The sequence below is a fragment of the Arachis stenosperma genome, chromosome 6 (genome assembly GCF_014773155.1).
Source record: "Arachis stenosperma cultivar V10309 chromosome 6, arast.V10309.gnm1.PFL2, whole genome shotgun sequence".
In the NCBI taxonomy this organism is placed as follows: domain Eukaryota; kingdom Viridiplantae; phylum Streptophyta; class Magnoliopsida; order Fabales; family Fabaceae; genus Arachis; species Arachis stenosperma.
In genome coordinates this window covers 56,593,531-56,601,270 of record NC_080382.1, presented here as the reverse complement: position 1 = coordinate 56,601,270, position 7,740 = coordinate 56,593,531, and positions in this window count along the sequence as shown.

The following is a 7,740-nucleotide window of genomic DNA, read 5'->3' as shown; positions in this document are numbered from 1 at the left end:
ACTTGGCGTTAAACGCCAAGTTCATGCTGCTGTCTGGAGTAAAACGCCAGAAAAACGTCATGACCCGGAGTTGAACGCCCAAAACACGTCATAACTCAAAGTTCAACGCCAAGAAATGCCTTAGCTCGTGGATTAATCAAGCTCAGCCCAAGCACACACCAAGTGGGCCCCGGAAGTGGATTTATGCATCAATTACTTACTCATGTAAACCCTAGTAGCTAGTCTAGTATATATAGGACATGTATCTATTGTATTAGACATCTTTGATCTCAGTTTTGTTTTATTCTTCATCTTAGGAGATCATTGATCACGTTTTGGGGGCTGGCCATTCGGCCATGCCTGAACCCTTTGCTTATGTATTTTCAACGGTGGAGTTTCTGCACACCATAGATTAAGGGTGTGGAGCTCTGCTGTACCTCAAAGATTAATGAAGTTCTACTTTCTTTTATTCAATTCCTCTTTTATTCTTATTCCAAGATATTCATTCGTACCCAAGAACATGATGAATGTGATGAGTAAATAACCCTCATCATCATTCTCACTGATGAACGCGCGTGATTGACAACCACTTCCGTTCTACATGCAACACAAGCTTGAATGTGTATCTCTTAGATTCCCCAACAGAATCTTCGTGGTATAAGCTAGAGAGATGGCGGCATTTATGAGGATCCGGAAAGTCCAACCTTGTCTGTGGTGTTCCGAGTAGGATCCTGGGAATCCGGAAAGTCTACCTTGTCTGTGGTGTCCGAGTAGGATTCCGGTAATGAATGACTGTGACGTGCTTCAAACCTGTAACCTGCTGGGCGTAGTGACAACGCAAAAGAATCAATGGATTCTATTCCAGTAGGGGAGGGAACCAACCGGTGATTGGCCGTACTGTGACAGAGTGCGTGAGCATTAGCTTTCACTGCGAGGATGGGATGTAGCCATCAACCATGGGTGATGCCTCCAGACTGGTTAGCTGTGCGAGTGACAGCCGCATAGGATATTTCCCCGTGAGGATGAAAGTAGCCACAGTTGATGATGAACCTCTATACAAAGCTTGCCATGGAAAGGAGTAAGAAGGATTGAGTAGAAGGAATAGGAGAGCAGGCGTCCGTGAGCTCTACAGCATCTCCATTCCGCTTATCTGAAATTCCTACCAATGAATCTACATAAGTATTTCTATGCTTTTTATTATTTATCTCTTTCTATTTTCGAAATCCCTAAATCAATATTTAATCCGCCTAACTGAGATTTGCAAGGTGACCATAGCTTGCTTCATACCAACAATCTCTGTGGATTCGACCCTTACTCACGTAAGGTTATTACTTGGACGACCCAGTACACTTGCTGGTTAGTTGAACGGAGTTGTGAAGAAAATAAACAGTGCCATAAGAGTATACATCCTTTATAAACAAATAACAAGTGATCACAATTTCGTCCACCAAGTTTTTGGCGCCGTTGCCGGGGATTGTTCGAGTATGGACAACTGACGGTTCATCTTGTTGCTCAGATTAGGTAATTTTCTTTTCAAAAATCTTTTTCAAAATTTTTCTTTTATTTTTTTTCGTTTTTCCAGCTTTTATTTTCGAAAATAATTAATAAAAATACAAAAAAATTAGAAAATCATAAAAATCAAAAATATTTTGTGTTTCTTGTTTGAGTCTTGAGTCAATTTTTTAAGTTTGATGTCAATTGCATGCTTTTAAAAATTTTTCTTGCATTTTTCGAAAATCCCATGCATTCATAGTGTTCTTCATGATCTTCAAGTTGTTCTTGACAAGTCTTCTTGTTTGATCTTGATGATTTTTTGTTTTGTGTTGTTTGTTGTTTTTCATGTGCATTTTTGCATTCATACTTTCCATGCATTAAAAATTTCTAAGTTTGGTGTCTTGCATATTTTCTTTGCATAAAAAAATTTTCAAATTTATGTTCTTGATGTTCATCATGATCTTCAAAGTGTTCTTGGTGTTCATCTTGACATTCATAGCATTCTTGCATGCATTCATTGTTTTGATCTAAAAATTTCATGCATTGAGTATTTTTGTTGTTTTTCTCTCTCATAATTAAAAATTCAAAAATCAAAAAAAATATCTTTTCCTTGTTTCCCTCCAAAATTTCGAAATTTTGGGATTGACTTGGTCAAAAATTTTCAAAATTAGTTATTTCTTACAAGTCAAGTCAAAATTTCAATTTTAAAAATCTTATCTTTTCAAAATCTTTTTCAAAATCATATCTTTTTCAATTTTTTTTATTATTTTCGAAAATTAAAAAAAAAATCTTTTTCAATTTATTTTCAAAATCTTTTTCTTATCTTTATATGTAATTTTCAAAAATTCACTAATAATTAATGTGATCGGTTCAAAAATTTGAAGTTTGTTACTTTCTTGTTAAGAAAGGTTCAATCTTTAAATTCTAGAATCTTATCTTGTAGTTTCTTGTTAGTGAAGTAAATAATTTCAAAATTTTTTGAATTAAATCTTTTTATCTTTTATTTTATCTTTTTCAAAAAATTTATCTTTTTCAAAATTTGATTTCAAAATATCTTATCTAACTTCTTATCTTCTTATCTTTTTAAATTTTGATTTCAAATCTTTTTCAATTAACTAACTAACTTTTTGTTTGTTTCTTATCTTTTTCAAAACCACCTAACTACTTTTCCCTCTCTAATTTTCGAAAATTCTCCCTCTCTTTTTCAAAAAAATTCTTTTTGTTTTAAAATTTTAATTTTAATTACATTTTATATTTGATTTTCAAAAAACTACTAACTTCTTTTTCAATTTTATTTTCGAATTCTACCTTTCTTCTCTTCTTCTATTTAATTAATTAATTACTAACACTTCTCTTCACCTCTCTTCATTCATATCCTAACATCTCATCTCACATCTCTGCCATCCTCACAGTTGTGTTTCTTCCATTACATTACATTCTTTGTCTCCCCCTCTTCTTCTACCCCTTTCTTCTTCTACTAACATAAAGGAATCTCTATACTGTGACATAGAGGATTCCTTTTTCTTTTCTTGTTTTCTTCTCTTTCATATGAGCAGGAACAGGGATAAAGGCACTCTTGTTGAAATTGATCCAGAACCTGAAAGGACTCTGAAGAGAAAATTAAAAGAAGCCAAATTACAACAATCCAGAAGCAACCTTTTAGAAAATTTCGAACAAGAGGAAGAGATGGCCGAAAATAATAATAATAGGAGAATGCTTGGTGACTTCACAAAACCAACGTCCAAGTTTGATGGAAGAAGCATCTCCATTCCTGCCATTGGAGCCAATAACTTTGAGCTTAAGCCTCAACTAGTTGCTTTAATGCAACAAAACTGCAAGTTTTATGGACTTCCATCTGAAGATCCTTACCAGTTTTTAACTGAGTTCTTGCAGATCTGTGACACTGTAAAGACAAATGGAGTTAATCCTGAAGTCTACAGACTCTTGCTTTTCCCTTTTGCTGTAAGAGACAGAGCTAGAGTATGGTTGGATTCACAACCCAAGGATAGCCTGGACTCATGGGATAAGCTTGTCACTGCATTCTTAGATAAGTTCTTTCCTCCTCAAAAGCTGAGCAAGCTGAGAGTGGATGTTCAAACCTTCAAACAAAAAGATGGTGAATCCCTCTATGAAGCTTGGGAAAGATACAAGCAGCTGACCAAGAGATGTCCATCTGACATGTTTTCAGAATGGACCATATTAGATATATTCTATTATGGTCTCTCTGAATTTTCGAAAATGTCATTGGACCATTCTGCAGGTGGATCTATTCACCTGAAGAAAACGCCTGAAGAGGCTCAAGAACTCATTGATATGGTTGCAAATAACCAGTTTATGTACACCTCTGAGAGGAATTCTGTAAATAATGGGGTACCTCAGAAGAAAGGAGTTCTTGAAATTGATGCTCTGAATGCCATATTGGCTCAGAACAAAGTGTTGACTCAACAGGTCAACATGATCTCTCAAAATCTGAATGGATTGCAACATGCATCCAACAGTACTAGAGAGGCAGCTTCTGAAGAAGCTTATGATCCTGAGAACCCTGCCATGGCAGAGGTTAATTACTTAGGTGAACCTTATGGAAACACCTATAACTCATCATGGAGAAATCATCCAAATTTCTCATGGAAGGATCAACAAAAACCTCAACAAGGTTTTAACAATGGTGGACGCAACAGGCTGAATAATAGTAAGCCATATCCATCATCTTCTCAGCAACAGACAGAGAACTCTGAACAAAATACTGCTAATTTAGCCAATATAGTCTCTGATCTGTCAAAAGCCACTTTCAGTTTCATGAATGAAACAAGATCCTCCATTAGAAATTTGGAGGCACAAGTGGGCCAGCTGAGTAAGAAAGTCATTGACACTCCTCCCAGTACTCTCCCAAGTAATACAGAAGAAAATCCAAAAGGAGAGTGCAAGGCCATTGATTTAATCAAAGTGACCGAATGCACCAAGGAGGAGGAGGACGAAAATCCCAGTGAGGAAGACCTCCTGGGACGTTCCTCAAGCAAGAAGGAGTTTCCTATTAAGGATCCTGAGGAATCTGAGGCTCATCTAGAGGCCATAGAGATTCCTTTAAATCTCCTTCTGCCATTCATGAGCTCTGAAGAATATTCATCCTCTGAAGAGAATGAAGATGTGACTGGAGAGCAAGTCGCTCAATACTTAGGAGCTATCATGAAGCTGAATGCCAAGCTGTTTGGTAATGAGACTTGGGAAAGTGAACCTCCCTTGCTCATTAGTGAACTAGATACTTGGATTCAGAGAACTCTACCTCAAAAGAAACAAGATCCTGGCAAGTTCCTAATACCTTGCACCATTGGCACCATGAGCTTTGAAAAAGCTCTATGTGATCTTGGGTTAGGGATAAACCTTATGCCACTCTCTGTAATGGAGAAGCTGGGAATCATCGAGATACAACCTGCCTTGTTCTCATTACAATTGGCAGATAAGTCCATAAGACAAGCTTATGGAATAGTGGAGGACGTGCTAGTAAGGGTTGAAGGCCTTTACATCCCTACTGATTTCATAATCCTAGACACTAGGAAGGGAGATGATGAATGCATCATCCTAGGAAGACCTTTCCTAGCCACAGCAGGAGCTGTGATAGATGTCAACAGAGGAGAGTTAGTCCTTCAATTGAATGGGGACTACCTTGTGTTTCAGGCACATGGCCATCCCTCTGTGACACAAGAGAGTAAGCATGAAGAGCTTCTCTCAGTTCAGAGTCAAGAAGAGCCCACACAATCAAACTCTAAGTTTGGTGTTGTGAAGCCACAACCAAACTCTAAGTTTGGTGTCCGAACCCCATATCCAAACTCTAAGTTTGGTGTTGGGAATATCACACTTAAGTTGACCTGATCACCTTGTGGCTCCATGAGAGCCACTGTCAAGCTACTGACATTAAAGAAGCGCTTGTTGGGAGGCAACCCAATTTTATTTATCTAATTTTATTTTATTTTATTTTGGTGTTATTTTTGTGTTGAATTAGGTACATGATCATGAGGAGTCACGAAAAAATCAAAAAAATTAAAAACAGAGTCAAAAAAACAGAAGAAAAAAATTTTCACCCTGGAAGACGCACGGGCTGGTGTTCAACGCCCAGAAGGAGCACCTGGCTGGCGTTCAACGCCAGAACAGAGCATCTTTCTGGCGCTGAACGCCCAAAACAAGCTACATCCTGGCGTTTAACGCCAGGATGCGCACACAGAGGACAATCTGGCGCTGAACGCCAGAAACAAGCTTGAAACTGGCGTTCAACGCCAGAAACAAGCATCACATGGGCGTTTAACGCCCAAAACATGCACCAATGGGCGTTTGAACGCCAGAATGATGTATGAAGGCATGTTACATGCCTATAGGGTGAAGGAATGGTATTTCTTTTCACCTCAGGATCTGTGGACCCCACAGGATCCCCACCTAACATATTCCCACCTTACCTTCTAATCCTAGTTTTTGTGATGTGATTCCCCATGTCACAATTCCCAATCTTCTTCATCAATCACCTCAATTCCTCTTCCCAATTACTCCATTCACCATTCACATCTACCTCCTCTTCCCCATAAACCCCACCTACCTCCATCAAATTCAAATTCAATTTCCCACCCTTTCCCACCCAAAATGGCCGAACCTATACCCTCCCCCCTCCCTATAAATACCCTTCTTTTCTTTTACATTTTCACACAACACAAACCCACATTCTCCCACATAGCCGAACCCTCTCTTCTCCCTCTCTACCATATTTTCTTCTTCTTTTCCTACTCTTCTTTTCTTTTCTTGCTCGAGGACGAGCAAATTTTAAGTTTGGTGTGGTAAAAAGCCTAAGCTTTTTGATTTTCATTCACCATCAATGGCACCTAAGACCGGAGTTTCCTCAAGAAAAGGAAAAGGGAAAGCAAAAGCTTCTTCCTCCGAGTCATGGGAGAAGGAGAGATTCATCTCCAAGAGCCATCAAGACCACTTCTATGATGTTGTGGCAAAGAAGAAAGTGATCCCTGAGGTCCCTTTCAAGCTCAAGAAGAATGAGTATCCGGAAATCCGACATGAAATCCAAAGAAGAGGTTGGGAAGTCCTAGCCAACCCCATGCAACAAGTCGGATTATTGATGGTTCAAGAGTTCTATGCTAATGCATGGATCACTAGGAACCATGACCAAAGTATGAACCCAAGCCCAAAGAATTATCTCACAATGGTTAGGGGGAAATACTTGGATTTTAGTCCGGAAAATGTGAGGTTGGCGTTTCACTTACCCATGATGCAAGGTGATGAACGCCCCTACACAAGAAGGGTCAACTTTAACCAAAGGTTGGACCAAGTCCTTAGGGACATATGTGTGGAAGGCGCCCAATGGAGAGTAGACTCCAAAGGCAAGCCAGTCCAACTAAGAAGACTGGACCTCAAGCCTGTAGCTAGAGGATGGTTGGAGTTCATTCAAAGATCCATCATCCCTACAAGCAACCGATCTGAAGTTACTGTGGATCGGGCCATCATGGTTCATAGCATCATGATTGGAGAGGAGGTGGAAGTTCATGAAGTCATTTCCAATGAACTCTACAAAATAGCTGACAAGCCTTCATACATGGCACGGCTAGCCTTCCCTCACCTTATATGCCATCTATGTTACTCAGCTGGAGTTATCATAGAAGGAGATGTCTCCATTGAAGAAGACAAGCCCATCACCAAGAAAAAGATGGAGCAAACAAGGGAAGCTCCTCACGGCCTCCAAGAAGAACATGAGGAAGTGCATCATCAACAAATGCCTCAAGGAATGCACTTTCCTCCCAACAACTATTGGGAGCAACTTAACACCTCCTTAGAAGATTTGAGCCATAATGTGGAGCAATTAAGGGTGGAACATCATGAGCACTCCATCATTCTCCAAGAAATAAGAGAAGATCAAAGAGCAATGAGGGAGGAGCAACAAAGGCAAGGAAGGGACATAGAAGAGTTGAAGAACATCATGGGTCCTTCAAGAAGAAGACGCCACTAAAAGGTGGATTCATTCCTTGTTCTTTATTTCTTTCTGTTTTCGGTTTTTAATTATTATGTTTATCTATGTTTTGTGTCTTTCTTTCATGATCATTAGTGTGTAAACCATGCCTTAAATCTATGAAATAAAATCCATTAGTCCTTCACCTCTCTTAAAAGAAAAATGTTTTAATTCAAAAGAACAAGAAGTACATAATTTTCGAAATTATTATTGAATTTAGTTTAATTATATTGATGTGGTGACAATGCTTTTTGTTTTCTGAATGAATGAAT